Consider the following 26,785-nt stretch of genomic DNA (forward strand, 5'->3'; position numbering starts at 1 on the left):
ATGTACATAACTTCTCTGTGTGCGTGCATGAGTGACTATCTTTCCCTGTAGTGATGTTTCGAAGCCACTGCGGCTACTTTGAGCGATGCTGTACGGTTTCATGTAATTCTATCCTTGTGTCAACGACAAAGAGAAATAATTAAATGATTAATCTCAGAATACAATAAGATGAAGTATGTTAACTATTAGTCAGAAATTATTTTGCTTTATGTTAAGCAATAAGTCGTTCAGTTGTGTTAGCTTAACTGCAACGTGTACGAAAGTTAAATATTATTGTGCATCTTATTTGATACAGTAAACCTTCCCGGTACACTGGCCATGGAGTATGTGCTACGTTTCGACAAGCACATTCTAACGAAGAGTCGGTGCATCACAATTCGTTTCCTAGTCATAAGTCGAGGCGAGCACTTAATTCAGTAACGGTCTGTGGGACCCATGTGCGTCGGTGTTCCGTTGACCTCTGATGTGTAATGTTACGCCACTTCCAATCAGAGTTGCCATGTTGTGCTGAGGACAAATCCTGTTACAAAAGGTTGTTTGACTACCTGAGTCCTGCCTTTGTTCTGTCACAGTGGATGCGGTTGGATAACCGGCTTGATTTTCACACAGTCTGCTTTCTTCATAGATTTCTTGGTCATTACTATCCTCGGTATCTCTCCTTGGGTACCAAATACACTCCTGGAAATTGAAATAAGAACACCGTGAATTCATTGTCCCAGGAAGGGGAAACTTTATTGACACATTCCTGGGGTCAGATACATCACATGATCACACTGACAGAACCACAGGCACATAGACACAGGCAACAGAGCATGCACAATGTCGGCACTAGTACAGTGTATATCCACCTTTCGCAGCAATGCAGGCTGCTATTCTCCCATGGAGACGATCGTAGAGATGCTGGATGTAGTCCTGTGGAACGGCTTGCCATGCCATTTCCACCTGGCGCCTCAGTTGGACCAGCGTTCGTGCTGGACGTGCAGACCGCGTGAGACGACGCTTCATCCAGTCCCAAACATGCTCAATGGGGGACAGATCCGGAGATCTTGCTGGCCAGGGTAGTTGACTTACACCTTCTAGAGCACGTTGGGTGGCACGGGATACATGCGGACGTGCATTGTCCTGTTGGAACAGCAAGTTCCCTTGCCGGTCTAGGAATGGTAGAACGATGGGTTCGATGACGGTTTGGATGTACCGTGCACTATTCAGTGTCCCCTCGACGATCACCAGTGGTGTACGGCCAGTGTAGGAGATCGCTCCCCACACTATGATGCCGGGTGTTGGCCCTGTGTGCCTCGGTCGTATGCAGTCCTGATTGTGGCGCTCACCTGCACGGCGCCAAACACGCATACGACCATCATTGGCACCAAGGCAGAAGCGACTCTCATCGCTGAAGACGACACGTCTCCATTCGTCCCTCCATTCACGCCTGTCGCGACACCACTGGAGGCGGGCTGCACGATGTTGGGGCGTGAGCGGAAGACGGCCTAACGGTGTGCGGGACCGTAGCCCAGCTTCATGGAGACGGTTGCGAATGGTCCTCGCCGATACCCCAGGAGCAACAGTGTCCCTAATTTGCTGGGAAGTGGCGGTGCGGTCCCCTACGGCACTGCGTAGGATCCTACGGTCTTGGCGTGCATCCGTGCGTCGCTGCGGTCCGGTCCCAGGTCGACGGGCACGTGCACCTTCCGCCGACCACTGGCGACAACATCGATGTACTGTGGAGACCTCACGCCCCACGTGTTGAGCAATTCGGCGGTACGTCCACCTGGCCTCCCGCATGCCCACTATACGCCCTCGCTCAAAGTCCGTCAACTGCACATACGGTTCACGTCCACGCTGTCGCGGCATGCTACCAGTGTTAAAGACTGCGATGGAGCTCCGTATGCCACGGCAAACTGGCTGACACTGACGGCGGCGGTGCACAAATGCTGCGCAGCTAGCGCCATTCGACGGCCAACATCGCGGTTCCTGGTGTGTCCGCTGTGCCGTGCGTGTGATCATTGCTTGTACAGCCCTCTCGCAGTGTCCGGAGCAAGTATGGTGGGTCTGACACACCGGTGTCAATGTGTTCTTTTTTCCATTTCCAGGAGTGTACCTATCAACATTGCATGTCTGCAATAAAAGGTATAATCATTCAGCATTTTGGCTGAAGCTATTCGCATAACACTAAATCTATCTCTATCTCCTCTATTTCAGCCATACGAGTGTGTAACAAACTAGCTAGTAACCTCCATCGCATCCAGATCTACTGTGCATTAAAGAGGGGATTAAAACTTTCTTCTCCGTATATTCCAGTTGCCTCCATTACGTACAAAAGAGAATCAGTACCTGTCATATTGTCACTACAACCCATGCTCTCATCATCCATATCTATTACCATTTCTGTTTTTTCGATCTGCTAAACTTTCCCTATTATTTCTCGCTCTTCTTGTGACCGATAAACATCGTCTCCAGAGTCCGCATCTCGTGGCCTTGCTGTAGCGTTCTCGCTTCCGGCGCACAGGGTCCCGGATTCGATTCCCGGCGGCGTCAGGGATTTTGTCTGCCTCGTGATGACTGAGTGTTGTGTGTTCTTCATCATCATTGACTCGCAAGTCGCCGAAGTGGCGTCAACTAAAAAGGACTTGCAATACGGCGGCCGAACTTCCCGGCATGGGGCCTCCCGGCGAACTACGCCATAGGATCATTTCATTTCATTTCATCGTCTCCAGATTCGATTCCTTCTGTACTGCTGATATACATTTCTAAAATATCAACTATTCATTACTATCCTACTGCCATTACTAATAAGTATTGATCGTTCACTACGCGTCCGCAGCTCGTCGTCTAGTGGCTAGAATTGCTGTCTCTGGTTGACGGGGTCCCGGGTTCGAGTCCCGACCGGGTTTCTCTGCACGGGGACTGGTTGTTTGTGTTGTCCTCATCGTTTCATCATCATCATCATTCGTGACAGTGGCTAGGTTGGACTGTGTAAAAACTGAGACTTTGTACGGGCGCTGATGAACGTGCAGTTGAGCGCCCCATACATCAAACATCAACATCTTTCACTACACGTGTTGCAGTTTTAACCTTCTAAAACTGTGTGATAAGATGCAACAGAGTGTCTGAAAATCGTAATTTTGCCAGGCGAAATAAATGGCTCTGAGCACTATGGGACTTAACTACTGAGGTCATCAGTCCCCTAGAACTTAGAACTACTTAAACCTAACTAACCTAAGGACATCACACACATCCATGCCCGAGGCAGGATTCGAACCTGCGACAGTAGCGGTCACGCGGTTCCAAACTGACGCGCTTAGAACCGCACGGCCACACCGGCCGGCGGCGAAATAAATCCTTAAAAATAAAAGTAATTAATACTGCTTGATATTAATCGTTTCGGGACATACAGTATAGTTTAAATGACATGAAATGAAATGATCGTATGGCATTTCTGGCCGGGGTTGTTCGGCCGCCGTACTGCAAGTCCTTTTTAGCTGACGCCACTTCGGCGACTTGGGAGTCAATGATGATGAAATGCACACAACACCCAGTCATCTCGAGGCAGAGAAAATCCCAGACCCCGCCGGGAATCGAACCTGGGACCCTGTGCGCAGGAAGCGAGAACGCTACCGCAAGAGCACGAGCTGCGGACTAGTTTAAATAATTGCTCCTGATTATTTACATGCAGTGTAAAGTATGTGGTTATCCACTGATCTTTCGCTCTAACTAGTGTGGATTTTTTCTTGTAAATACATCAAAAGGAGTGTCAACATTTCTAGGAATGTGTTCAAAAATACGCCCAGGCGAAAGGAAATATTTGTTACTTATTTCAATGATACTACGACTCAATCGGCCAACAGATACTTTTGTACAAGATTTTTTTATTACGGGAAAGTTCTTGATGAGAACAAAAAAGAAATTTCCATCTAGAAGTGTTACAAAGCCACGGACATTTGGCAAGCTAGATACGCTTGAAATGAAAATCGTTTCATTCACTAGATTCCATAATTTTTTCCACTAATGCAGTTTCACTGCCATAGGTTCTATAATAGACCGCTACTGTCGGCCGCTATATCGAATAACTTATGTAAAGAAGCTGACAACTTTAACAATCTAATTCGTCTCCCTTTAAATATGGAAAAACAGTTTATCAGATAATTCGGCTCAATGCAGGAATTGTAATATCAATCACATCAAAATCTGTTCATATTAAAGCTGACGGGTCTGAGAACATCAATGAATAAAATGAAATAACAATTCGTAAAAAAAAACGTATTTTTTCAAATGTCTTCGTTTACTTCTTCGTGTTGAGCACCATCTACGTTGTGGCCATGCAGTATGTTGAAGTGTGCAGCGTCCTGTATTGAACGGAATTGTTTCAATAATTTGTTAAATTACAACTGGCACCTACATTCCATCGAAATACAGATAAAATTAAAAGGTTTTGATGTGGAATACTTAAAAGTAATTTTGTTTTTGAACGTATTAGATAGTTTTCGAAGGAGCTTATTCTAAAATCATCACAGACTACATCACTGTAGCCGGCCGGAGTGACCATGCGGTTCTAGGCGCTACAGTCCGGAGCCGGGCGACCGCTACGGTCGCCGGTTCGAATTCTGCCTCGGGCATGGATGTGTGTGATGTCCTTAGGTTAGTTAGGTTTAATTAGTTCTAAGTTCTGGGCGACTGATGACCTCAGAAGTTAAGTCGCATAGTGCTCAGAGCCATTTGAACCATTTTTTTTTACATCACTGTACTTCAGAGATTACATGCAATGTATGTGAAGGAGTGCACAAGTTTTACGTCTGCATTTATATTCTGAAAATCAGTACAAAGTGAATGAAGAAAGGAACTTTCCAGTGCAACATTATACGGTATAAATATTCAGGAATTTTCGGCAACATAGATGATTACCAGGTTTCTTGGTATGCAGCCGAATCAATGTTGTCGTTTTCTTCCACTCGCAAAATTGTCGAAATATCATGGAAGAAAATAACAACGCTAGCGCGGCTGACTGCAAACCTAAATAGTTCGAAGTCATGTATTATGGCTCCACCAACAAAAAAGAAAGGATTTTTTTGTATGTAACTGTGAGAGCTATTATTAGTCTAAATTTATCTTCATAGCTGTCTCTTCGGCAGCGCTACGTCGGTGGCTGAACAGGTTTCGCAGATTACGCCGTGAAAACCGATTCTCGGATGTTAAGCGTCTTCCTTAAAGTCTCTACAATTAAACAATATTTTATATTACTGTTACACTCTCACGTATTGCAAACAAGCCTATGGCCGTTTGCTACATATTTCTTCCTACGAAATAGATGCTCCTGTTACCCCAGTCCGATACACTTCATCAGTACTTATGCATAGGCTGTTTAAACGTACATATTTTTGTACATAAAAAGTAGTTTCCCAGCATCATACCAATAAAATGAAGCATACCATCTACTTCATCTGCTACTGAGAGCATACCATCGCATGATTTCATATTCTCGTATGTCGTTAAAGCGCGCGTCATTTATGACGGTGACCGAGTTTAGGCTCGTTCTGCGCATCTGACGTCACAAAACACAGTCAGCCAATGAACAGAGAACGACGTTGCCAGAGCTCGACTGCAGTGCAGAGCATGGACGAGTGCCTTCAGTTTTAGAAACGTTCAGTCATAAATAAAGTAATGGAACAAAAGCAATGTCTTGATAGCAGACTTTCTTTTATAGAAAGTTTGGAAAAAGATTCTTTATACCAATTGCTTCATATTCTATTAATTAATTAAACCAAACAAGCAATAAGCCTCCTAATTCAGCCGATAGCAAGGAAAGGTGTTTGCATCATTCTCACTAATCGCTTTTTTGCAGTAAAGAACAGTGGTAACTGTTTAGTTCCTATTGTACTTGACGAAGTGTGAGTAATTCATAGTCATACCAACGGTGTTTGTCGGTATTCTGTGTGATGTGTTAAAGTCCTCCGGAAAATCTCTTGATGGACAAGCTGTGTTAGTGTAATGGTTTGCGAACTATACTATGGCGCTTCTTCACTTGGCGCGTGCAACTGGCAACGCAGCAATCTCCCGCGTCTGGGCGTACATGCGCGAACCGACAAGATAAAAGAATTGAACTATAGTTACGCATTTAGATGATTGACTCCAGTTGAGACTAATTAATGTTATAGTCAAAAGCTACCAGCTCCATATGTCTCGTGGAGGGCACATATTAGCATTTCTCTGTATTGAGAGCCAGTACACTCAGCCCTTGTGAGGCCAGTTGAGGAAATACTTGATAGGGAAATAGCGGCACCGGTCACGAAAACTGACAACGTCGGGGAGAGCAGTGAGCTGACCACATGCCCCTCCGCATCCCCATCCTGTGACGCCTAAGGGATGAGGATGACACAGCAGCCAGTCCGTATAGTTGGGCCTTCAAGGCTTGTTACGATGGTGTTTGTTTGTGTTCTACAATCCAGTATTTCCACCAGGGAAAAGATCTCACTTGATAGGATCAGATTTTTTTCGGGTAACGCTTCTTCGCAGAAAGCCGCGTCGTTCGCCAAAATTCTGAGCGCTATGCAAGTATATATTACTAAATTACACTGTCTCATTTTTCTCTTTGTATCTGAAGGTTAATCTCAGGAAATGCTGTAGGATTCTGGTACGTTTTTCAGTAGCAGACAGACTGATTCACGAAGAGAGTCTGTGTATGTAATCTACACTGAAGAGTCAAAGAAACTGGTACACCAGCCCAATACACACACACACACACCCATGCTCGAGGGAGGACTCGAACCTCCGACGGGGGGAGCCTCGCGAACCGTGGCAAGGGGCCTAGACCGCAAGGCTACCCCGCGCGGCGACCACGTTTAAACTCACTTAAATCCTGATAAACTACCATTTTAGCAGCAGTAACCGATCTAACAACTGTGCCAGACAATTGTTGTTTTATATAGATGTTGCCGACCGCAGCGTCGTATTCTGCCTGTTTACATATCTCTGTATTTGAATACGCATGCCTATACCAATTGCTTTGGCGCTTCAGTGTATTACTCCTACGCCAGACAATTCTTCCGACTGTAGATACCTAGTACACCCATGCGGAGACGGTATGGGTCGCTGGTTGTAAATAAAACCATCCGCTAATTCGCTCATAAAAGGTACTGGCGCTGTCACACATCCCTCGGGACATCCAAAACTACACATGTGAAACCGTAGGAAGATGAGGGGTTAGCGTACCGTCGATAACGACCTCATCAGAGACCCGTAGAACCGACGGGAGACAAACACTGACCTTTAGCTGGACAGGTCTCATCTTGGGAGGGACGCGTAAAATTACCACTAATCATTATAATTAGGGACAATTCGTGGAGTGGCAATATACACTCTCTCCGTCATAAAAGAACAACACTCTGTGTCCACACCACGTAATTCACTATGGAATGTTCATCAGCGTGTGATCATTCCTCTGTCCATTCTATAAGTTCATGGATCTAGTCTGCAAACTATACGTTTTAGCAATATGAAATAATTTCGATAACTATTTCTGAGGATCTGTTACTGTACAACTACTGACCTGCTGTCCATTTTGCTTAATCAGTCCAGAAGTAATCATTTTCACTGCGATTCTTGACTTCTCCACCAACATCTGTTCTTGGAATGTCGAAGAAATTTCCGGCCGACACTAGTTTAGACAGTTAAGCATTTTCATCAACATTCTACGAAGTACTGTAGGACGCCGTAACGATGCGTGCTATCGTTACTGTACGTATGCAATACGTCAGAACATTATGTCCCACACTGCGCTGTGTACATGAAAGCCTAATTCGGAGTGCGCTATAAAAATGGAAGCTCCATGTCCTTAGTGATAACATGTTCATTTGTTTTCCGAAATAATGTGAGGTCGATAAATGATAAGATTTTCTTCGAGATGTATGTAATTCCGGTTTCATTTAAACAATCTTCTCAAAACATCGATGGGTCACTGAACTGAGGAACTCAGCTGTAGTTTAAATTTAAGCTAGCCAGCGGGGCAAAACCTCCTTCATATTGTTAAGATTTTCAAGGACATCTCTAAAGAAATGCTTGCAATTATTTTAATGGAAAATTTAGCGAATAAGTTCAGGAGATATGAATTGAGACAGCTTTTCTTACAACTTACGTTTCCCACGTAATTACAATCAGCTACACACATTAGCAACCGATGACTCGGAACCTTCGTGTCACATTCGTGTAAATCTAAATCAGCAGAGGCTAGCGCTTTCGTAGTGCTGGATGACAGTCGTTTGTAAAATATTGCCATAAGATTGATTATTCACAGGTCTTTCTTCGAGTCCTGGTTAACAATTTATTTTCCATACCCATTTTGGTAAGTATAATTAACGTGAGAAATCGTTCGTCAGGATGATGATAAAACACAGTGCCAGTCATTATTTCAACAATTTCGTTTATCCGCCCTTCCTCTTTGTGCCTCTTCAATTTCCTCTCGATAAAAATCAAAAAGAAATAGAAAAATGGAACATCCCACAGATATAAAGATACGTAATAAAATGAAATTCCAATTGTAATCTCCCCCATCCTTCTAGTCCAAGTAATTAATAAGCAAAGTCTGTTATGAAGATTTGAGAGGAGCGAAGATTACAATAAACTTTCAAGTTTACTTAGCTTGTCATGTTGAGATGGCTCCAGTACTTGTCTGGGGGTCTGATTCTTGAAGCTGAAAATTTAACATCGGGTCCTCACGGTTGGTTTGAACTAAAGAAATTGGAAGATTGTTGTTGCAGAATTTTTTACGTAAATATATTTTCCACTGATTTTCTCACATTATAATATAGCAATACAGTATTTCGATTTTTCACATTAACAAAGCCGAAATTACATTGTTCTCACCTATTATACAAACATACGTCCGATCACATCAGAAGCAAGCTTACGACTCTCACACTCCGCGGAAGTAACAACATTCCAAAGGGTCTACAATTTTTCTTAACAAATGAATTCCTACTAGTTTTCGTCACATTATTAATTTCGGTTATTATTTGATAAATGAATCCAGAATTCTACATAGTAAACAGTACAGGATTGCGTAATTAATAATAGAAATTTTAAGTGCAACCATCATGATGCTGTAAACAGAACCTGGATTCATCAGAAAAAATGACGTTTTGCCATTCGTGCACCCAGGTTCGTCGTTGAGTACACCATCGCAGGCGCTCCTGTCTGTGATGCAGCGTCAAGGGTAACCGCAGCCATGGTCTCCGAGCTGATAGTCCATGCTGGTGCAAACTTCGTCGAACTGTTCGTGCAGATGGTTGTTGTTTTGGAAAGGTCCCCACTTGTTGACCCAGGGATCGAGACGTGGCTGCACGATCCGTTACAGCCATGCTGATAAGATGCCTGTCATCTCAACTGCTAGTGATACGAGGCCGTCGGGGTCCAGCACGGCGTTCCGTATTACCCTCCTGAACCCACCGATTCCATATTCAGCTAACAGTCATTGGATCTCGACCAACGCGAGCAGCAATGTCGCGATACTATAAACCGCAATCGCGATAGGCTAAAATCCGACCTTTATCAAAGTCGGAAACGTGATGGTACGCATTTCTCCTCCTAACACGAGGCATCACAACAACGTTTCACCAGGCAACGCCGGTCAACTGCTGTTTGTGTATGAGCAATCGGTTGGAAACTTTCCTCATGTCAGTACGTTGTAGGTGTCTCCAACGGCGCCAACCTTGTGTGAATGCTCTGAAAAGCTAATCATTTGCATATCACAACATCTTCTTCTTGTCGGTTAAATTTTGCGTCTGTAGCACGTCATCTTCGTGGTGTAGCAGTTTTAATGGCCAGTAGTGTAAACACCCGACTGACTTTCTTGTCGGACAGTCGGACACCTCTATTACAGTCTGTCCTAAAGAAAGTTTTGTTCCTATAACTGAGTACATTCCCACTATAGAGGTGGGAAGCTTAGTTACCTGCAAGTTTCGGCGTATCTGCATCTACATCTATACTCCGCAGCTCACCTGATGGTGTATGGTGGAGGGTACTTAGTGTCCTACTGTCACTTCCCATTTCCTGCTCCAGTCGCAGATGGTGCGAGAAGCATGATTACTGGTAAGCCTGTGCGTGAGTTCGAATCTCTCTAATTTCCTGTCATAGTCTTTCCGCAAGATAAACGTAGCGGAAAGCAATACATTGGTTGACTCTTCTAGGGACGTACGCATCCGGAATATAAGTACTAAATCACATTGTGATGCACAAAGTCTCTCTTGTAGTGTCTGCCACTGGAGCTGAATTAGCACCTCCGTCAAGCTTTCGCGCTTAATAAACGAACCTTTGACGAAAGGCGCAGCCCTTCTTTGAATCTTCTCATTTTTCTCTATCAATATTTTCTGGTATGTGTCTCAGACTGACGAGCAATATTCAAGTATCGGTCGAATGAGGGTTTTGTAAGCTACCTCCATAGCGGGTAGTCTACAAGTGACCTGGGGATTCTTCAGATGAATGTCAGTCTGGTATCTGCCGTTCCTGAGATTAGTTGTAAGTGGTCATTCCACTTTGAATCTCACTCTACACATACTCCCAGTTATTTAATGGATGTGACTGCTTCCAGTGACTGTTCTGCAGTCAAGTAATAATACTGTTTCCGCTTATTCTTGTACATCTACATGATTACTCTGCAATTCACAATTAAGTGCTTGGCAGAGAGTTCATCGAACCACTTTTAAGCTAAATCTACATCTACATCTACATACATACTCCGCAATCCACCATACGGTGCGTGGCGGAGGGTACCTCGTGCCACAACTAGCATCTTCTCTGCCTGTTCCACTACCAAACAGAACGAAGGAAAAATGACTGCCTATATGCCTCTGTACGAACCCTAATCTCTCTTATCTTATCTTTGTGGTCTTTCCGCGAAATGTAAGTTGGCGGCAGTAAAATTGCACTGCAGTCTGCCTCAAATGCTGGTTCTCTAAATTTCCTCAGTAGCGATTCACGAAAAGAACGCCTCCTTTCCTCTAGAGACTCCCACCCGAGTTCCTGAAGCATTTCCGTAACACTCGCGTGATGATCAAACCTACCAGTAACAAATCTAGCAGCTCGCTTCTGAATTGCTTCTATGTCCTCCCTCAATCCGACCTGATAGGGATCCCAAACGCTCGAGCAGTACTCAAGAATAGGTCGTATTAGTGTTTTATAAGCGGCCTCCTTTGCAGATGAACCACATCTTCCCAAAATTCTACCAATGAATCGAAGACGACTATCCGCCTTCCCCACAACTGCCATAATATGCTTGTCCCACTTCATATCGCTCTGCAATGTTACGCCCAAATATTTAATCGACGTGACTGTGTCAAGCGCTACACTACTAATGGAGTATTCAAACATTATGGGATTCTTTTTCCTATTCATCTGCACTAATTTACATTTATCTATATTTAGAGTTAGCTGTCATTCTTTACACCAATCACAAATCCTGTCCAAGTCATCGTGTATCCTCCTACAGTTACTCAACGACGGCACCTCCCGTACACCACAGCATCATCAGCAAACAGCCGCATATTGCTATCCACCCTATCCAAAAGATCATTTATGTAAATAGAAAACAACAGCGGACCTACCACACTTCCCCGGGGCACTCCAGATGATACCCTCACCTCCGATGAACACTCACCATCGAGGTCAACGTACTGGGTTCTATTACTTAAGAAGTCTTCTCTACCGTTCCACTCTAGAATAGTGCGCGGGAAAAATGAACACTTAAATCTTTCCGTACCAGCCCTGATATCTCTTATTTTATTGCGCTGAACATGTCTCCCTCGGTAGGTGGGCGCCAACAAACTATTTTCACACTCTGAGGATCAAGTTGGTGATTGAAATTTCTTGAGAAGGTCTTGCCATAGCGAAAAAAGGCCTTTGTTTTAATGACTGCCAGACCAGTTCGTTTATCATATCCGTGGCATTCGCTCCCCTGTTTCGCGATCATACAAAACGAGCTGTCCCTCTTTGAACGTCTTCGATGTCCTCCGTCAGTCCTATCTGATGCGGATCCCACACCGCACAGCATTACTCCAGAAGAAGAAGGACAAGACTTATTTATGCACAATACGTTAAATTTGTTTATATTGACGGTCAACGCAAATCCTGCAACAAGCGCCAATCGTCTGCAGGAAGACCTCTGCAGATCGTCCTGCAGTTCGCCACAATATTTTAGCGTTCGATTCCACAATATCCTATAATAGATCACCAGTCAGCAGACACTTGAAGTTACCGACATTGTTCGCTAGGTTATATATATACACTGCAAGGTCACTGGTGAATCTAAGTGCGAGACAAACCATTGCAAATGTGAAATGCTGGTACATGAATAACGGGTGTAACCGCCAGAATGTTGAATGCCAGCAAGCAAATGTGCATGCATTGTGCTCTACAGGTGCCAGATGTCAGTTTGTGTGGTGGAGTTCCATGCCTGTTGCACTTGGTCAATACAGATACGGTTAATTCTGGTTGTGGATGACGCTAGAGTTGTAGTCTCAATGAAGAGACGTCTACAGACGTTAAAGTAACCTCTGGAGTACCACAGGGGAGTGTTATGAGACCATTGCTTTTCACAATATACTATATAAATGACCTAGTAGATAGTGTCGGAAGTTCCATGCGGCTTTTCGCGGATGATGCTGTAGTATACAGAGAAGTTGCAGCATTAGAAAACTGCAGCGAAATGCAGGAAGATCTGCAGCGGATAGGCACTTGGTGCAGGGAGTGGCAACTGATCCTTAACATAGACAAATGTAATGTATTGCGAATACATAGAAAGAAGGATCCTTTATTGTATGATTATATGATAGCGGAACAGACACTGGTAGCAGTAACTTCTGTAAAATATCTGGGAGTATGCGTACGGAACGATTTGAAGTGGAATGATCATATAAAATTAATTGTTGGTAAGGCGGATGCCAGGTTGAGATTCATTGGGAGAGTCCTTAGAAAATGGAGTCCATCAACAAAAGAGGTGTCTTACAAAACACTCGTTCGGCCTATACTTGAGATTGCTCATCACTGTGGGATCCGTAACAGGTCGGGTTGACAGAGGAGATAGAGAAGATCCAAAGAAGAACGACGCGTTTCGTCACAGGGTTATTTGGTAAGCGTGATAGCGTTACGGAGATGTATAGCAAGCTCAACTGGCAGACTCTGCAAGAGAGGTGCTCTGCATCGCGGTGTAGCTTGCTGTCCAGGTTTCGAGAGGGTGCGTTTCTGGATGAGGTATCGAATATATTGCTTCCCCCTGCTTATACCTCCCGAGGTGATCACCAATGTAAAATTAGAGAGATTCGAGCGCGCACGGAGGCTTTCCGGCAGTCGTTCTTCCCGCGAGCCATACGCGAGTGGAGCAGGAAAGGGAGGTAATGACAGTGGCACGTAAAGTGCCCTCCGCCACACACCGTTGGGTGGCTTGCGGAGTATAAATGTAGATGTAGATGTCTCATACATGCTCGACTGGAAACAGATCTCGCTGTCGAGCAAGCCAAGGCAACAAGTCGATACACTGTAGAGTATCTTGGATTACCAATGCGGTATGTGTGAGAGTGGTATCCTGTTGGAAAACACTCCCTCGAATGCTTTTCATGAATGGCAGCACAACAGATCGAAAGACCACACTGACATACAGTTTTGCAGTTGGGGTGCGTGGGATAGGCATTAGAGTACTTCTGCTGACATACGAAATCGCCTCCCAGACCATAACTCTAGGTTTAGGTCCAGTGTGTCCAACACATAGACAGATTGGTTGCAGGACATTAACTGGCCTCCTTCTAACCACCGCACGGCCATCACTGGCACCGAGGCAGAACCAGTTTTCATCGGAAATCGCACCAGACTTCCACCCTTCCTTCCAATGGGCTCTCGCTTGACACCACTGAAGTCGCAAATGGCGGTGGTTTGGGATCAGCAGAATGCACGCTACAGGACATCTGGCTCGGAGCGGTCCTTGAAGTGACAGGTTTGCAACAGTTCTTGTGTCACTGTGGTGCTAATTGATGCTCAAATTGTTGCTGCAGATGTAGGACGCTGCGCCAGAGCCATATCCCGAACGCAATGGTCTTCCCACCAAGTGTTTCTGCATATCGCAGGTGGAACATCCAGCTCCTTGTAGCATTATTACACGACCTCGTTCAAATTCGACGAGGTGCTGATAACGGCGTCTTTGTCACCTTAAAGGCATTCTCGAGGAACATCTCCCCACATCCATTCTCAGAGGTAACTAATGCTCACGACCGTTAAGGAGTGTATTTAAATAATCTGATTTGCGTCCTCATAGTGGCGCTATTAGCGCTACTCTTATGCGACTGGCGCGAAACTGGAAGGCAACATCATCTTTCAGATGTAGAAACACGCCTACCAACATTCGTTTGTGTCGCACAACTCCTTTTTGGTGATGCGATTTTTTTCCCTGGGTGTAGGGGAATCATACCGAAGAGCGCGCAGTTAAGGAATAACCGTAAATATCTGGGTTATTACCAATAGGAAAACAAAATAATTTTCGGTTTATATTGATTAAAACAAAATCTACATGTTCAGAAAGCCACAGCAGCCGAGAGGTAATACGTTTATCGAACTTTTCAAAATTCAAAAAACGGAAAATGCGCACTCTTTCGTTCACCTGCGCTTAAGAGTATTCAAAACATGTCCAAAGAGTACGCATTTAGCAAATGCCACAAATGAACGCAATATCACCCACAAATGAAGCGCACTGTCCGTGCCACAATCTCCCACTCTTTAATACACTGCATCGAGTCCTCTGGAAACGCCAAAATCTATGTTCTCTACTCACAGCTTTTGGTCTTTTCCTTAAAGCAGACTACTCCGTACCAAGAGCAACGGCAACCTTTGTTTGCTTTCGCCATTTTCAATTCATTGTGTGGCCTCACTGAACAGCTCTTCAGTTTAGATGAGCTTCCTGCCCGATTTTCGTACTTATTTTGAAATCATTCAGAAACAAAACCTATCTTTCGGACTCCACAATGCCCTCAAGAGGTACAAATATGCAATTGTGCACTAAAGAGAAACCGAGCGACGTGGCGAAGTGGTTAGCATACTGGACTCGCATTCGGGAGGACGACGGTTCAAACCCGCGTCCGGCCATCCTGATTTAGCTTTTCCGTGATTTCCCTAAATGGCTTCAGGCAAATGCCGGGATGGTTCCTTTGAAAGGGCATGGCCAACTTCCTTCCCCATCCTTCCCTAATCCGACTGCACCGACGACCTCGCCGTTTGGTCCCCTCCCCCAAATCAGCCAACCAAACAATCAACCCTAAAGAGAACGCACCCACTCTTTGGGGACGTTATACGCGCGCTCTTTCGTACAGAAACAATGATTTCAAGCGAAGTCAACAGATGACAGGACACGTCACATTTGCAAGACATCTGGATGCAGTATGGCAGATTGAAAGCCAGCCTTTCAAAATCCAATCAAGACTTAAAGACTACTGCTCGTATATTCAGTGTATAACTTGCACAACAGAGTACCAGAACTACATTAAGAAAGCTGAAAAGTTATTCTCACCTGTTTCACTTCGGAAGCACAGGGTTTATTCACAGAACTTCTACGAGGCGTTTCTGATACCACTCTGAACACAGCTACATAAGTGGCGGGCTGATCAGTTTAGTCAACTGTCAGGAACACAAGCTGCGCTCTCTTTGGGACTGCGCACTCTATGGTACATTTACCCTACATTGTGAAAAGTAATTATCCTCTGTCACTCTCTTGGGGTACGACCAAAGTTATTTTTACGTCTGAAGATTTATCTCCTTTAAGAATGACATGCTGTGTTCTGTTTGCTAGGAACTCATCAAGCCACACAAAAAACTGATATTCCATACGCTCGTATAATTTTTTCATTGGGCGAAATTCTGAAACTGTATCGAACGCCTTCTGGAGGTCAAGGAACGCGCCATTAACCTGGGTGCCGGCATCTACTGCTTTCTCGGCCCCGTTGAGGAGTGAGCTGGGTTTGACATGATCGTTGTTTGCGCAACTCATTTTGATTCCTACAGAGGAACTATTCGGATTCCAGAAACGTCGTAATACATGAGAGTATAACGTGTTCCAAAATTCTGCAACAGAGCGACGTCAGTGATATTGGTTATAATTGTGTGCTTCTGTTCGATGCCCCTTCTGGAAAACGGGAATTACTTGCGCTATTTTAAGATCAGTAGGAATGCTTCGCCCCAACAGCGACCTGCAGTACACTCCTATTAGAAGAAGAGTACATAGTCTATGTAGAGTATTCCATTAGGCCCAATCGTCTTTCCTCTGCGATTCTAGTTAATTTTCTATCCCACGGTCACCTACTTTGATATCTTCCATTGTGACGTTCGTGCTATGATTGAAAGAAGTAGTTTCAGCGCGATCACCCCCAGTACAACAATTCTTCTTCAAGAAATTTAGTATATCGATATTATTTATGTCAGCCTCTGTTTCTATGCCATTGTAGTCACACAGTATCTACACAGACAGCCTCAGTCTGTTTACTGGCTTAACTTGTGATGAAAACTTCTTAATAATTTCTGTCACATCTGAAGACAGAATTTTATTTGCCAATTCGCTAATCGCTTCTCACGTGGAGAACGAGACTCCTCTCTCTACGTGTAATAGTATTGTCACGTCGAAACCACAGTCAAGTACGAATCCAAAGGCAGAGTCGTCAGTGAAGTACAACACATGGGACTAAAGGCGTCTTTATTACTGACACCAGCATATAGCCAGAAAAGAATTGACCTCCTGGACGGAGAGCGCAGCCGTTTACACAAACATTGAATATTCCAGAATATGCAAACATGAAATATTTCAAGAATCTCCCAAAAATAATAAATACTGAATAAGAAATAATTACTGGTGGTTGGGTTTGAAGTGTGAGCCGCAGCAAGCCAGCCAGAAATGCTAATCGCTTACACTACACTGCATGAGCTGCAGCTCGCACCATTGCTTTCCATTGCGAACCGCTGTTTCAGAAGTTCCCATTGGAGCTGATTACAGCACCCTGGACTAGGTCTTGTCAGTGGTCCTCTCTATGGTGGGGCTGGCGCATCTTCGTGTTGTGGTTGTATTGTTGCATCCTCTTCACTATGAAGAGCATGCAAGCTAGCCCCTCCCGTCGAAGCTTCGCGATAGTCAGGTGGAACTTTGGTTTTCATGAACCTCCCATAGTCGATTCGCGTATCTGGACTCTAGTTGGGCTTCATGCAGAGTACAAGGACGATGTCACTCCGCTTTTGTCTTCTTGATGAAGGGTCGTAAATCTCGACTTCACACGTGATATCCAACAAGCAACGATGGATACGATACGGTCCCAAGTAGCGCTTTACTACTGTACCACCCCTTGACGTTACTCAACAGCGACACAAAGATCTTTACCTGCCTATTGGCTGTGGGGCTTAAAGGGTGGCTTGGCAAATGATCAGAATTCATTGGGGGGTGCCAATAGCATCCACACTGCCTTCTGTTGCTATTGGGACATAATCGCTCTTGCTCACACTCGACGTATGTCTAGACTTTTGGCAGCTTTTGACTTCAGCCAGGTGTTAGATTGGATCGATCACGACTACCTGGAAGGGGTTCTCCACAATATGGGATACCCTGACACTACCGTTGACGCCGTAATGTCTCCTTCATGGAGCTACGTTCCATGTACTCTACAATGGCGGTTTCACTCTTCCCATATCGATCCATCAATCGCTGCATCAAGGCTGCCCGCTCTCTGCACTGTTGTATGCTATTGCCATGGAACTATTGCTCTGTGGTCTCCGTCAATGCATCTACATCTACATCTACATCCATACTCCGCAAGCCACCTGACTGTGTGTGGCGGAGGGTACCCTGAGTACCTCTATCGGTTCTCCCTTCTACTCCAGTCTCGTATTGTTCTGGGATGTCTCACAGTGGCCATGTATTCAACTTCACTGTTTATGCAGATGATCTCGTCATCGTTCTTCTTAGTGGCGCTGAGGTCAGGGAGTCACTAGCATGGATTACTACCTGCGGTGAAGCTACTGGCAGCTGCCTTAACGTCTGAAAATCGAGCACCATGGCTATAGGTGAGGGCCTTTTTGCAGACAGAACTGCTTCTTTGCGTGTAGCTGATATTATCCGATGCTTAGGACTCGATTTTGCAAGTGATCTACGGCACATGATAGCCCTCATCTACCTGTGTCTACTTTCCAACTATGAGCTGGGCTCTTAGCTCACCGTTTACGAGCACTCGATCTTCCACAATGGACATAGTATGGAAATGTATATATGGCACAACGCATCCCCCCACATTCACAGATTCTTCCTATTCCACCACCCATGGTCCACCGTATGCTGGCAGCATTGGGTCTATATGTTTGCCATGGATTGCTGTTCAAAGATAAGGTACGAGACCCTCACCCTCTGACAGTGCTGCGGCGGCTTAGGTCTGTATCATGTGTCTGACAGAGTGATAGCCCTTTTCATCAGCTCTCACATGGCACTGTGGTGTCCTTGTCTTACGTGCCTTACCAGCCTATTGCTGGAGGCACTTGCACCACACTCTCAGCACCTATCCCACTTTCAGAGGTTCCGCCGCCCTTCTTTTATTTCCGCCACTTTTTCCTTGAACCAAGCTAATTTCGTACTGAGATAATGCCAGTGCACTTGACATCCACACAGGCGATCTATGACTTTCCTCAGAAGCGCAGGCCACCTAATGTGATTGACAGGAAGCATCCTCAGGTCGGCTGGCGTTCCGTTTGGCGATCAGAGTGCGCTCCTTATCTTGACACTGACATCCGGTCTGCATGGTACCTTACTGTCAATGGGAAGCAAATATGCTGGTCACACGATCGCAGGATTCACCTTGCAGATACCATGTTGCTCGTCGCCTGTGATGTTTTGGACACAGACGAGCGCCACCTGGTGTGCGGATCACAAAGAGCTGCCTGGTAATAGGTGTGACAGATGTTGTCTCTAATTACCAGTACGACTCCTCATCAGATACCCACTCAACTGCTCCTCTTTCCAGAATTAGGATACTTCCTAGAAGAGAAGACGAACTCTGTGAAGTGGATTTGTGGACACGCAGTTCACTACTTGTTTGCTGAATAATATCCTCGATTTTGGGCACTTTCTTAATAAACGCCCTTGTGCAGTTGTCTGCAATTCCAAATACAGATATTTTTTCTCCAGTGTCCTTTGTAGTGTCTTCCTTAACCCATCCCACAGCTGGGGTGTTCCTGCCATGAGGAATTGATCCCTGCCTCTTCCACTCTTAGAACCGACATATTATCTGGTCATCAGAATGTTCTTCTCCAAAAAACTATGCGTTGATAATCTCAATGAGTCCGACGCCTTGCCGCACCCTTCTCCTAGCAACGTAGATTTCCTGCTGTTCTCAGTGGTATTAATAAATAAACCATTGATGTTCATTGTACCTCTATTCCACGTTCCCTGTGCTTTCCTTGGTTCCTGGCGGATGGGAACAGGACATGATAGCCAGGGTTACGACCCCTGCCCACTTTGCCTCCATCCTTCCCTTTGGGCACCAGGAAGGTTCCTTTGGAGAAAAAAAAAAAAAAAAAAAAAAACGTGGTCAGAGCACGTGTTTAGTAAGCAGGAGACCCAGGTCCGAATCCCAGTCTGGCACAAATTTTTGATTTTCCCCATTGATTTAATCCAATGTTCACTCACAGGCAACATCGGTAATTCCTTTGTGTCTGTAATGATTTATATTTTCCGTGGTTTCATCATGGAGTGTTACTCAAACCAGTCTGTTCTGGCGCAGTCAGGCATGGATCCAAGGCGTGGATCATAGCATTATTGACTCTCATCTCCACATAAAAAAAAAAGTTACTAGAAGTATTTATACAATAATGTGAACGTCTGTCAAAAGCCTGAATACCTGAATAACCACCATTTGCAGTGTAGACCGCCGCAAGATGTGCAGGAAGAGAGTCAAGGTACCAACATCGATGTGGAGCCATGCCAACCCCAGGGTCATGGCCAGCTGCAGTAGGTTTCTCCATTGAGAAACCTTATCTAGGTGGTCCCACAGATTCTTGATTAGGTTCGAATCCAGGGAATTTATTGGCCAGGGGAGTATCATAAACTCATTGTGGTCCTCTTTGAACCACACACACACACACACACACACACACACACACACACACACACACACACACACTGCAAGCTGTGTGACACATTATATTGTTCTGCTGATAGATGCCAATGTGCTGAGGAGAAACAAAGATAATGTACTGGTGAACATGATCCACATGGATATATGCATGTTTGTGTTGATTCATTATGTTCTCCAGAATGATGAGATCAACCAGGAATGCCCTACAACTTGGACGCTTCTGATGATTGTGCCATAGTGTCTGCATTCAGACATTTCATGCCATACATGCCAATGACCATCTGTCTGATGGAGCATAAAACGTGATTTATCAGAAAAGACCTCCTACCGCCACTTAGTAGACGTCCAACTGCGGTATCGGCACGCAAATTCCAACCATCATCAATGACAAACAGCAGCCAGCATGGATGCATGAACTTGACGTCTACTACATAGATCGATACGCAGGAGTGTTTGCTGACGGTCATTGAGGAGAGACTGTTAATAGCCCCTTGATTCATCTGAGTGGTCAGCTGCTCAACAGTTGCACATTTGTTTGTCCTTACACATCTCCACAGCTGTCATTCACCTCTGTCATCTATGGCCTGTGGTGAATCACAGCTGCCTCAGTGCCAGTTTTGCATAGCACCATTTTGCCACCCAAGGTATACTTTAAACACGGCAGCACGCAAACAGTTTATATGGTTAGCTGTTTCAGAAATGTTTCCACCCTGGGCCCAAAAGCCAATGATCATAGCCTTTTGGATGTCAGATAAATTGCTCCGTATCCCCATTGTGGCGACAACAGCATCGTTTTCCATTTTATATAGATGTTTGATGATCCCTCCACTGCTAGTGTTGCCACGTGCCATCTGTGAGTGGTTATTGAATGTTGACGTCAAACATAGGCAGTGATCACATAAACGTGACTAGACTGAATATTTTTGCATATGGTACATAAATTTCCAAATTTCATAGCTAACTTTAGAAGAACAAAGTAGCATTAAAAATAAGAGTCTAGAAAATGGCAAGGAATTATAGAACTTATAATTCCTGGTACATTCAACACAGAATACTTTTCAGTTTGAAGGCCTGCTGACATGGCTAGATTTGCGGCCTCACCGGTAACATTCCAGCCAGGTAAAGATGCATAAGCACAAGCTGACACAATTACTATTAACAATAAATCTCACAGTTTAGCAATTCACAGGTAGATCAGCATACTACAGGAAGCTGAGTAAGGGCAGATAGGCAGACAGAGCAGAAGAGTCTTTACTATGAATAAATAAATAAGAACAGACAAAAAGACTTTCTGAATGTATGGGAAATGCATGAAAGCAATAGCATCCCCCTCATTTACACATTTGTGTAGTTATGGCTTGCAGGCCAGTGTTACAAACGCAGTGCATAGTGAAATACTGATAACTATATGTGCACACATCGACTATATATTATGTAAATTATGACTTCAGAGTTGTGAGAGCTTGTTGCTATTACAGTTCTTAAATTAATTATGTGATACAAGTACCCCTCAAATTTCCTGATTTACTGGTATGATTTTGAAAGGCTAAATTTTTCTGAAATGCACTTGCTTGGACATTACTGGAATGATGAAACAATGAAATATTTACTGATGTAAACAGACTGTTATTATTGCAGCTCTGCAATAGAAGTTGGTAACATTCTCTGCTATTTCCTCTTGTATTTCACATTAATTGGCTTTGGGATTTTTCAATACCAATTTAAACAAAATACATCAGTTGACAAAGAGATAAAATATCTGATCTCCAAACCCTAATTAACAATGTACTGTAAACAAATGACCTGTATCAGGAAGTGGTAGTCTATCAGGGATGCATGACTATTGAACATCAGACCTACCTATTGGATCTGTGTCTTTGAAGTCCAACCGCACATTATCAACCTCTTAACCTTGTCTGATGTTACCTGCAGTGCAGCTGCTAGTATGTTGCACTCCCACATTTGAATTCTGATAATGAATGGTTCTAAGACAACAACACTTTGGGAGAGGTTGGCACACATTTAAATGAATACCAGACAAAGCTGCCAAAACATTAATATATTGCTGAGGCCTGGTGTTCTTCAACTTCATAGGCGTACATTAGTTACATCAGTTGGACCAAATTACTAATTGTTTTTATCGGGATTCTCGGAACTTGTGCAACTCCTTCCTGTCAAGACGACACTACCAACAAAAAAGAAAAAGTTACTCATACCTGAAGTTAAAGTCCTAAGCTGCCACAGCTCTGTTATACTGTGTGACATATAATTTGTACACTTTGCTACATGTGACTTCAGACTATAATGACAGGATAGTTCAGAGAATGAGATTTTCACTCTACAGCGGAGTGAGCGCTGAGACAAGGTACTGGTGGAATTAATACTGTGAGGACGGGGCGTGAGTCATGCTTGGGTAGCTCAGTTGGTAGAGCACTTGCCCGCGAAAGGCTAAGGTCCCGAGTTCGAGTCTCGGTTCGGCACACAGTTTTAATCTGCCAGGAAGTTTTAGGATAGTTTAGTTTATGCTGGTAATTAATAACCCGATTCCCTACAAGACACAAAAATAAATCAACATCACTGTTACAACCACATGGTCGTCAGTGGCGATAAAATCACAAAATTGAAACAATGAGCACTGGAACAGTCAAAGCATTCTACTTACCAACATGACTTTAGGGTGAGGATGTCTCACTTGACATAAACTAGCTCACTACCTGTCATCATCTAAGACTATGTATGCTGTCACAAGTCAAAATGTACTTTGGCAACACTAAAAAAATTCACTTCCTTCACTACTTTATCTGATAAGGTGTTGTGTGACATCACACAATCCATTTTAAGAATTAGTAATGCTTCTAATCTTATACTAGCTTAAATCCATGACTCCATTTGAGACAGTCTCAGAATGATTCTTGCCAGAATTTCTCCCACCTACGTCAATCCATAATTTCATCATGTACTATTTTTCCACTTCCTTTCTTTGCTCACTTACTCTTCCACAAGACTGCAGCAAAGGGGTGTCCATCCTTGCAAGCTACGCAGTATTTTCTTTTAAGTCACTGTTAGTATTCCCCCGCCAGCAGTCGAAACTTCTCAATGCAGTAGTCTGAATTCATGTCAGGGTGACTTGTGTTTTTATGGGCACCAGCACCTCCTCTCCTCAACAGTGGAAATCCACATTTGCATCTGGCTCACATGAATTTGTGTCATCAAGCTAAGTCAAAATTCAGTGTCTTATCATTCTTCACTCAGATCACAATGCAGTTTTTACCAAACTCAACTTAATAAAATTTTACTTACATCTATATATGATTCCACCTGATTACTTCTATATTTCATTATTTTACTGAAACAATTTATTAACACTGAGATGAGTATGACATGCCGCTGCCCCATCTCACTCTACCCCATTGGTTTTAAATTTTTTATGAATTTTGAAGAAGAATGTCATAAACTACACTTTCTGATATTGCTTCATCATGTAGATATATTTTACTTTTACTCACATTCTCCTAACAAAAATATTTTGCTGTAGTTTACAGACTTTGACTCTGGTGGTTCCATTTGCTCTGCAGTGATTACTGATCTGATAAGTTAGTGCAGTACTTGTTATTGTGAGAAAAAAATAAACCAAGACTTACAAGGAGACCACAGTGTTGGATTTTCATATTTTTTTAGATTTATAGTACATGAAGTGCAGAACTCAGATATCAGTTACCCGAATGACTTTGCTGAAACTCTCAAAAATTCTTGAGGAAATTGACTTTAGTGAATTAAAATTCCCTGAAAATTTTTAAAGTTCAGGTGACCTTTACAACAGACCATGTGGCTCATGTGGTAATACTGGAGGCTGGTAATTAGGTAGTTACCTTATTTTTAGTGAATGAAAATTCCTTAGAAATCTTCAAAGTTTTTTCTCAAGAATTTTTGAGACTTGCATCAAACTGCTGAGGGACCATAAATAGAAAACGTTAAAAAATCTGACTGCTGGTTGATCTCATCATTAGAAATACCAATTTTCTTGCTTACAAAATATATCTAATTTAAACTTTATTGTAATACCTCAGATTACAATGACCAGCTCTTTATGTGATGTAAGTACCTTTTTCACAGTTATTCTGTCATACTACCTAAACTTCTGACCCTACTCACCATACAGTTTCACATGTTTTGTTGGACTGGTAACCAAAAAGACAGCAGGGAGGGGCTATCTGAATCACAGACATGGGGCAAAGGAGCATCTGCAACAAAGTTTCCTCCTTCCTTGTGAATACCACCATTCACTCCAGTCCTTACTCCCAAACTCCCTTTCGCATCTGTGAGCTAGTTTCATAAATCTCAGAATCTTGGCCTCATGATGGAGACTGAAAGCCGCCAATTGCCTAACTGTGTAAAAAAAAGTTTCTGACATAGACTCAGGATTCTTAATTATATTGCTCTTTTCCAAATAGTTTTGAAATGCTCTTACTCATGATTGTGAAAACATTGGAAGCTAATCATTATTACTCATAACAGTTTACTCTGACCAGAGACTACCACTCATGACTCAGTCTACTTTCCTCAGTTAGTTACCAGTACTGTACTCTTCTACTTTGATCAGCTGCATTCTTACATTCTTGATGCATATGCTACATTTACTTAATCACTAGACCTTTATACATGTACACAACTTATTCTACCCTTTTTCTGGTGCTAGTGGCTTTTCAGGCTTTATTTCATCTTCACAGCATTAGAACTAAGCATATTAAAGAACTTAACAATATTCTGGTTCTTGATGCATTTCAGTCCATAGTTTAACAAAAACATGTTATATGATGGCTTCTTTGGGTAAATATGTATTATTCTGGCACCATATGTTGCTTTGTGTTTGTTTCTCTAGCCTTCTGCATCATGTTAACCGATTGATCAATTGTTTGTAACACAAAGCACTCAACTTTTTGACACAAGAACCTCATCCATGTACACATTCTACATTTCATACTGTTACCTTAGTTTCAAGCTGTGTTTCCTTTAGACTTAGCCATTTACATTTCTCATGCAACCATCACAACTTTCTGTACTTATCTTTTATTTACATGACATATTGTCTTGTGATTTTAGTACTTTCTTGGTATTTACTTCATGAAAATTTCTCTGATACCGGAAAAGACACAAGAAAAAGCAGAGATGTTCTATACAGCTCAGGTGCATACAGTTGCTCAGCTGTGAAGCCAGGAAACCCCCTACACTTTTCAGTTAGGATAACGCTTCTCCGCTATGATAACACTGCCTCCACCATCATCCACTCACCTACCTTCAACCGATTTTTCTGGTTTCCTTTCTGGAGGATAGTTCCTACTTTCTTTTTCAGCTTCCCCTTTAGCTCTAAAACAACATAAACTTGTATTTATTACTTCTTTCTTATTATTGCTTTTGGCCCTATGCTGAAGTTCAGAGGTTCCCATAACTGGCTCCTTTTGCTGCAAAAACAGTATTACAACTGCCTTTCCCTCAACATACATTTTTATACAGCAGAACTCAAAATTTACATTACAGCAATACAGATTCAGGAAATTTAAACCTATAATCATGTTCACACTGAGTTTTGGAATAATTAAAAATATGTGCTCTATAACTACATCCTTAAATTACATAGCTAGTGTTAATTTATGATGGATTGCTTTGGACAACTTCCCTCTAGCAGCAAAGAATTTAATACTGGAGACCGGCTGTACCATCATGTCCATTTTGCTTGGCAATGCTGTCAGATATTCTTGTGAAATTGCTGATATCCCTGAACTGCTGTCAACTATTAACTCACTCTTCAAACCACTTACTGCTGTTGTTACAATAGCATTTACATCATCTGGAATGTGTTCATTCTTCATGTAAAAAATCTTTAATTATGGATTTTCTGTCAGACTTGGGTATAGCTATCACATTTTCCATCTTTACACTTCCTACAGGCAAACATTTTAAATGTCTAAGTATAACATCATGAAGCAACAGTTCACAAAGGTGCTGGGATTCATCACACTTGGACTGGGAGTCTAAAAGCATTGCATGATCGATTTCCAATATTAAGGGCAGTTCATTTTCAGAATGTCCATCAGATACAAATAGATACTGTTGCTTCCCTTCAAAGGCCCTCTAATGGTCTTTACTGTGCTTGCTTGTTCACGTTCTCTCACAGTTTTTAAAACACTGTTCTGGAGCCCAAAGCTCCTCCACTTGCTGGCTCAATGAATGGTTATTCCTTATTGTTACTGTTCCTGTGTGGTCCTGTTTGTCCAACTGTCACACAATTCCAGACATATCAGCGGTGTGAAATTCCTCAAGAATATCATGATGGTTTCAAAAATGGCTCAAATGGCTCTGAGCACTCTGGGACTCAACTGCTGTGGTCATAAGTCTCCTAGAACTTAGAACTACTTAAACCTAACTAACCTAAGGACATCACACACATCCATGCCCAAAGCAGGATTCGAACCTGCGACCGTAGTGGTCGCGCGGTTTCAGACTGTAGTGCCTAGAACCGCTCAGCCACTCCAGCCAACTCATGATGATTTGAAGGACTGCTGTGAAGGTGATGCTGTTCTGCACACATACTTGGTGCTGCGAGCTTGACTCTCCCCCACTCCTCAAGGCTACCAGTCACGCTCTTGATAAGTTGCTAGAACACA

The 26,785-nt window shown here is 43.3% G+C and overlaps 1 protein-coding gene across 1 annotated transcript in view; it reads left to right on the plus strand.

The window, feature by feature from the left end:
• The window catches only part of LOC126184751 (PI-PLC X domain-containing protein 1-like), an 88,238-nt gene that overhangs the window by 16,607 nt on the left and 44,846 nt on the right, over nucleotides 1–26,785 (plus strand). The window lies entirely within an intron of this gene.

The sequence above is a fragment of the Schistocerca cancellata genome, chromosome 4, assembly GCF_023864275.1.
Source record: "Schistocerca cancellata isolate TAMUIC-IGC-003103 chromosome 4, iqSchCanc2.1, whole genome shotgun sequence".
Taxonomy (NCBI): Eukaryota; Metazoa; Arthropoda; class Insecta; order Orthoptera; family Acrididae; genus Schistocerca; species Schistocerca cancellata.